Genomic DNA, 6,812 nt, shown 5'->3' on the forward strand with positions numbered 1-6,812 from the left:
GAACGTTGAAATGTATATTAAATTCAGAATGTAAAATGTGATATTTATATATAGGAATCACTAGCTCCTGTATTGTCAATATCTTCCATGATTATATTTGAAAACCAATGTTTTCGACATGTCATAAGTGTTATTAATAGGAAAACTTGTACAATATGGAAAATTGTACCAGTAAACATGCAAATTGTTTTAAATTCGATGCTACACCTCGTGCTTGGTCCCCATTCACATGACTGTATTTTCATCTTTATGTAAATACTGTCCGTATTGCATTCGTATTTGATCCGTATGTACGGATCCGTAAAAAAAAAGAGGGGGGATGCAAATGATGTCAACAACATGTTGCCTAGCAATGCTTCAGTAAATACGGACTGTATACGGATGCACATCAGTAGCCATCCGTATTTACGGAAGCGCCCATAGGCTTCTATGGGAGAGTCCTTGCTGTAATTACTGACAAGAATAGCATAGGTTCTATAATTTTTTTCAGCACGGACACCCCCAGTAAAAATACTGAAAGGTGTCCGTGGCCAATAGAAATGAATGGGTCCGTAATTACGGATGAAATATACGGTCGTCTGCACGGGGCCTTAGATGTTACTGTTCTTTGTAATAAACTTGCCTATTTTCCTGTTACAACAGAATTTCGTCGTTGCACTTTGAAGGGCATCTCCAGGGAATATTAACGCTGACTTACATTACATTATTGCACTACCAGCATACACACTAAGTGAGGTTGTAATTCCTCACAAATAGCGCTTTCTTCCATGCCACTGTATTAAACTGCTGGGTTTTTTTTTGCTAGCGCTCGGATTTCCCATGTGCTGACTTCCAATATGTTTAAACTATGTGGAAGCAGTTTTGCAAACTGATGAGTGGTACAGAATGACTGAATTTATTACTGCTTTGTCAAAGAGCTTACGTTTCTTATTAATATATTGTATTATGCCACACATACTCTTTTGTGCATGAATGATTACAGGTTAGGCCTCATGCACACGGCCGTGCCCGTGATCACGGCGCCATTGAGCGCCGCGGGCAAAAAATGCTGCAAAATACGCTTTCTCTGCCTCCCATTAATGTCAATGGGAGGTCAGAGGCGTAAACGCCCAAACATAAGGCATGTCCCTTCTTTCTCCCGCGAGACAGTTTTTCCGCTCGCGGGGAAAAAAACGCCTCCGCCTCCCATTGAAATCAATGGTAGGCATTTTCGGACAGTTTTTGGCGCCTTTTTTTTTACACGGTTTCCGCGTCAAAAAACGTGTCAAGAAACTCTGTGTGAACTGACCCTTAGGCCTGATTTACACGAGCGTGTGAGTTTTGCGCGCGCAAAAAACGCTGCGTTTTGCGCGCGCAAAAGGCACTTGACAGCTCCGTGTGTCATCCGTGTATGATGCGCGGCTGCGTGATTTTCGCGCAGCCGCCATCATAGAGATGAGGCTAGTCGACGCCCGTCACTGTCCAAGGTGCTGAACGAGCTAACTGATCGGCAGTAACTCTTTCAGCACCCTCGACAGTGAGTTCCGATCACAATATACACCAACCTGTGAATCAAAAAAAGACGTTCATACTTACCATGAACTTCCTGCTTCCTCCAGTCCGGTCTCCCGGCCGTTGCCTTGGTGACGCGTCCCTTTGTCATCCGGCCCCACCTCCCAGGATGACGCGGCAGTCCATGAGACCGCTGCAGCCTGTGATTGGCTGCAGCCTGTGCTTGGCCTGTGATTGGCTGCAGCTGTCAATTGGACTGAATTGTCATCCCGGGAGGTCAGACTGGAGGAAGAAGCCAGGAGTTATCGGTAAGTCAGAACCTCTTGTTTTTTTTACACGTATATGTATATTGTGATCGGAAGTCACTGTCCATGGTGCTGAACCAGTTTAACTCTTTCAGCACCGTGGACAGTGACTGTCTCCTGACGTCGCGTACCCGAACATTTTTTGCCGGGTTCGGTCAAAACGAGTTCGGCCGAACCCGGTGAAGTTCGGTGCGCTCATCTCTAATTTGACACTCCGTTTGGATGTTTGTAAACTGAAAAGCACGTGGTGCTTTTCTGTTTACATTCATCCTTTTGACAGCTCTTGCGCGAATCACGCACTTCGCACGGAAGTGCTTCCGTGCGGCATGCGTGGTTTTCACGCACCCATTGACTTCAATGGGTGCGTGATGCGCGAAAAACGCACGATTATAGAACATGTCGTGAGTTTTACGCAACGCACTCGCGCTGTGCAAAATTCACGCATCGTCTGCACTGCCCCATAGAGTAATATAGGTGCGTACGACACGCGTGAAAAGCACGCGCGTCGCACGTGCGTATATTACGCTCGTGTAAATGAGGCCTTAGGCTGTGTTCACACAGAGTTTTTTTGCAGGAGGAAAATTCCTCCTGCAAAAACTGCTCCAGACGTTTTATGCACAGTGGTTTGACACTTTTTGACTGATTGAAATGGGGTTTTGGAGGCGGAAACCGCCTCAAGATGGGTCATGTCGCTTCTTTTTACCGCGACATGTTTTTTTTACTCGCGGTAAAAAAACTTGTCCAACTCCCATTGAAATCAATGGGAGGCATTTTCGGGCGTTTTTTGACAAGTTTTTCGGAGCGGTTTCCGCGCCAAAAAAACTCGTAAAAAAACTCAGTGTGAACCGGGCCTTATAAAGCCTTCCTTTTATATTTATTCTGCTTGGTTCCATTTCTGGTTTTGACTTAAAAAATACATGCAAACTCTGCAACAAATCTGCACTGTGTGAACAGGCCTAACTCTTGTACTGCAAAACATTGCAAGACCTTCTTAAGCTACGTTCACACAGGGCAGATACGCTGGCATTACCGGGGGGGGGGGGGGAGCACTGTTTCTGGCCTTTTCCAGCCTGATAATACCAGCCCGCGACCGCCCCAGTATCCGACCATCACCACAGATGGTCAAGTACTGGATCGTACCCAGCTCTTCCCAGCACCCCTGGTGGGTAATAATGGGAGTTAATTTATTAGCCTCTGCACCGGCTAACACTAAGCCCCGCCTTAGTAATGGACGCTGTCAATCAGCCAGCAGCCATTACTAAGGCGGTAGTAATAAAGTTGTCCCGCAGCGAGGCAGTGACACCTAGCATGATAGATAACTATTATGCTAGGAGCCCGGCTCCCTGCAGTGTGTTCGGTCTGGTAAATGCGGCCGACGTACCATGTGTATATCACGGAACAAACTCGCTCGTGTGTGGGAGGCCTAAATGTCAAGCTGCAGCTGCAAAAGCAAATTAGATTTCAGGGTGTATAAAAAGAGAGATAAAAACCTGTGATTCCAATGAAATATTGCACCTCTATAAATCCCTTGTACGACCACATCTCGAATATGGGATTCAGTTTTGGGCTCCACATTGTAAAAAGGAAATCGGAGAACTGGAGAGGGTTCAAAGGTGGGCGACTAGATTATTAAGTGTGATAGGAGGTGTCTCTTACAATGAAAGGGACTAGAAAAATTGGGCTTGTTCAGCTTAAAAAAGAGACGCCTTGGAGGTGATCATATTAACATGTATAAGTATATGTGTGGTCAATACAAAGAACTAGCAAATAATCTGTTCTTCCCAAGGACTCTGCAAAGGAACTGGAGACATTCATTAGGCGTCGAGGAAAGGCAATACAGACATCAATATAGGAAAGGGTTCTTTACAGTTAGGCTGGGTTCACACAACCTATTCTCAGGCGTAATGGAGGCGTTTTACGCCTCAAATTACGCCTGAAAACACGGCTCCAATACGTCGGCAAACATCTGCCCATTCATTTCAATGGGGTTGCCGATGTACTGTGCCAACGACCTGTAATTTTACGCGTCACTGTCAAAAGACGGAGTGTAAAATGACAGCGTCGTCAAAGAAGTGCAGAACACTTCTTGGGACGTAATTGGAGCTATTTTTCATTGAATCCAATGAAGAACAGCTCCAAATTACGTCCGTAATGGATGCCACGCAAAACGCGAGTACGAGCAATTACGTCTGAAATGTAGGAGCTATTTTCTCCTGAAAACAGCTCCGTAATTTCAGACGTAAATGCAGTTATCGTGTGCACATGCCCTTAGAGTAGTCAAAATATGGAATGCCCTACCCCAAGAGGCAGTTATGGCAGATATTATGTCAGGAATCAAAAAAGAGCTAGATGATTATCTAATAACAAATGGCATAAAGGGTTTTTCAATAATTTAGCAATGAATGATGTATCTGATCTGAGATCTGATAAAGATTTGAGAAAAGTTGATCTTGATGAACATACCGTATTTTTCAGACTATAAGGCCTTATTCACACAGACGTGTCCGTTTTGCGCGCGCAAAAGGTCTGTGTGGCATCAGCATATGATGCGTGGCTATGTGATTTTCATTATGACACTGTTTTTATGTTTACAAACAGAAAAGCACGAGGTGCTTTTCTGTTTTCATTCATTTATTTTACTACTGTAGCGCGTGATGCTTCCGTGTGCCGTGTGCGATTTGCACGCACCCATTGACTTCAGTAGGTGCGTGCTGCGCGAAACACGGGCAAGTATAGGACATGTCATGAGTTTCACGCAGTGCACATACGCTGCGTGAAATTCACTGACAGTCTGAACAGCCTCATTCACTAACATAGGTCCGTATCACGGACGTATAACACGTTCGTGTGAATAAGGCCTAAGATGCGCTTGGTATGTATCTTTTCAACCTCCACTCATTGCCACGGTCTATCAAATAAGAAGACACCCCTATAGCGCCATTTATCAGAGAACCCACATAGTTATGCTAGATAGAAAAAAGTCGCTAACTTGTTATTCACCCACAAAAAGAAACATTGGGGGAAATTTACTAAGACTGGCGTCTCATATGCTAGTCCTAAACTAAAGCGTGCTGGAGTACAATGTCCTAAATTTATTAAGCGGTGCACATCTCTTAATAACGTTGGCGCATCTTAGAAGGCAGGGCTTAATAGGAGCCGGTAAAAACGAAATATACTGCAATATATAAGCATTGCAGCATATTGTGCAAGCGATCCAACGATTTCTGGCGCAAGTCCCTAGGGGGACTAATAAAGAAAAGTATAAAACTGTTAAATAAAAAAAAATAATTATACTTACAAAAAATATATTAAAATTGAAAAAAAAAAGTTTCCCATTTTCTCCAAAAGCAGTGTAAGAAAAGTAGATAAACATAACGTATCGACGCGTCCGTAAAAGTCCAAACTATTACAATATAACATTATATTAATGCATTCGATTTGGTATCGCCGGAATCGTATTGACCCACAGTTTTCCAGTACAATATATTGTACAATAAATAGTGCCGTGAAAACCTGTAACTCGTCCCGCTAAAAACAAGCCTTCGTACGGCTATAGCGACAGAAAAATTAAAAAGTTATGGCTTTTGGAAGGTAGGGAGTAAAAATCGACGGGAAGGGGTTAAAGTCTGAAGCAATGCTGTCACGTGTATCCACATTAAATTAGCGCCTGTGTTTTTGTGGTATTATAAGGGCATGTTCACACGGCCTATTTACGGACGTTAATCGGGCGTTTTGCCCCGAATTACGCCCGAAAATAGCGCCTCAATAGCGCTGACAAACATCTGCCCATTGAAAGCAATGGGCAGACGTTTGTCTGTTCACACGAGGCGTATATTTACGCGCCGCTGTCAAATGACGGCGCGTAAATAGACGCCCGCGTCAAAGAAGTGACCTGTCACTTCTTTGGCCGTAATTGGAGCCGTTATTCATTGACTCCAATGAATAGCAGCGCTAATTACGGCCGTAATGGTCGCGGCGTTCAAGCGCCTGCACATGCCGGTACGGCTGAAATTACGGGGATGTTTTCAGGCTGAAACATCCCCGTAATTTCAGCCGTAACTGACGCCCTCGTGTGAACATACCCTTAGGGTATGTGCACACACACTAATTACGTCCGTAATTGACGGACGTATTTCGTCCGCAAGTACCGGACCGAACACAGTGCAGGGAGCCGGGCTCCTAGCATCATAGTTATGTACGATGCTAGGAGTCCCTGCCTCTCCGTGGAACTACTGTCCCGTACTGAAAACATGATTACAGTACGGGACAGTTGTCCTGCAGCGAGGCAGGGATTCCTAGCATCGTACATAACTATGATGCTAGGAGCCCGGCTCCCTGCACTGTGTTCGGTCCGGGACTTGCGGCCGAAATACGTCCGTCAATTACGGACGTAATTAGTGTGTGTGCACATACCCTTAGGGTATGTTCACACGGCGGGGGTCCGTAACGGCTGAAATTACGGGGATGTTTCAGCCTGAAAACATCCCCGTAATTTCAGCCGTACCGGCATGTGCAGGCGCTTGAACGCCGCGTCAATTACGGCCGTAATTAGCGCTGCTATTCATTGGAGTCAATGAATAGCGGCTCCAATTACGGCCAAAGAAGTGACAGGTCACTTCTTCTACGCGGGCGTCTTTATTACGCGCCGTCATCTGACAGCGGCGCGTAATATACGCCTCGTGTGAACAGACAAACGTCTGCCCATTGCTTTCAATGGGCAGATGTTTGTCAGCGCTATTGAGGCGCTATTTTCAGACGTAATTCGGGGCAAAAACGCCCGACTTACGTCCGTAAATAGGCCGTGTGAACATACCCTTAGGGTATGTGCACACACACTAATTACGTCCGTAATTGACGGACGTATTTCGGCCGCAAGTCCCGGACCGAACTCAGTGCAGGGAGCCGGGCTCCTAGCATCATACTTATGTACGACGCTAGGAGTCCCTGCCTCGCTGCAGGACAACTGTCCCGTACTGAAAACATGATTACAGTACGGGATAGTTGTCCTGCAGCGAG

This window comes from Rhinoderma darwinii, chromosome 7, assembly GCF_050947455.1.
Source record: "Rhinoderma darwinii isolate aRhiDar2 chromosome 7, aRhiDar2.hap1, whole genome shotgun sequence".
Lineage (NCBI taxonomy): Eukaryota > Metazoa > Chordata > Amphibia > Anura > Rhinodermatidae > Rhinoderma > Rhinoderma darwinii.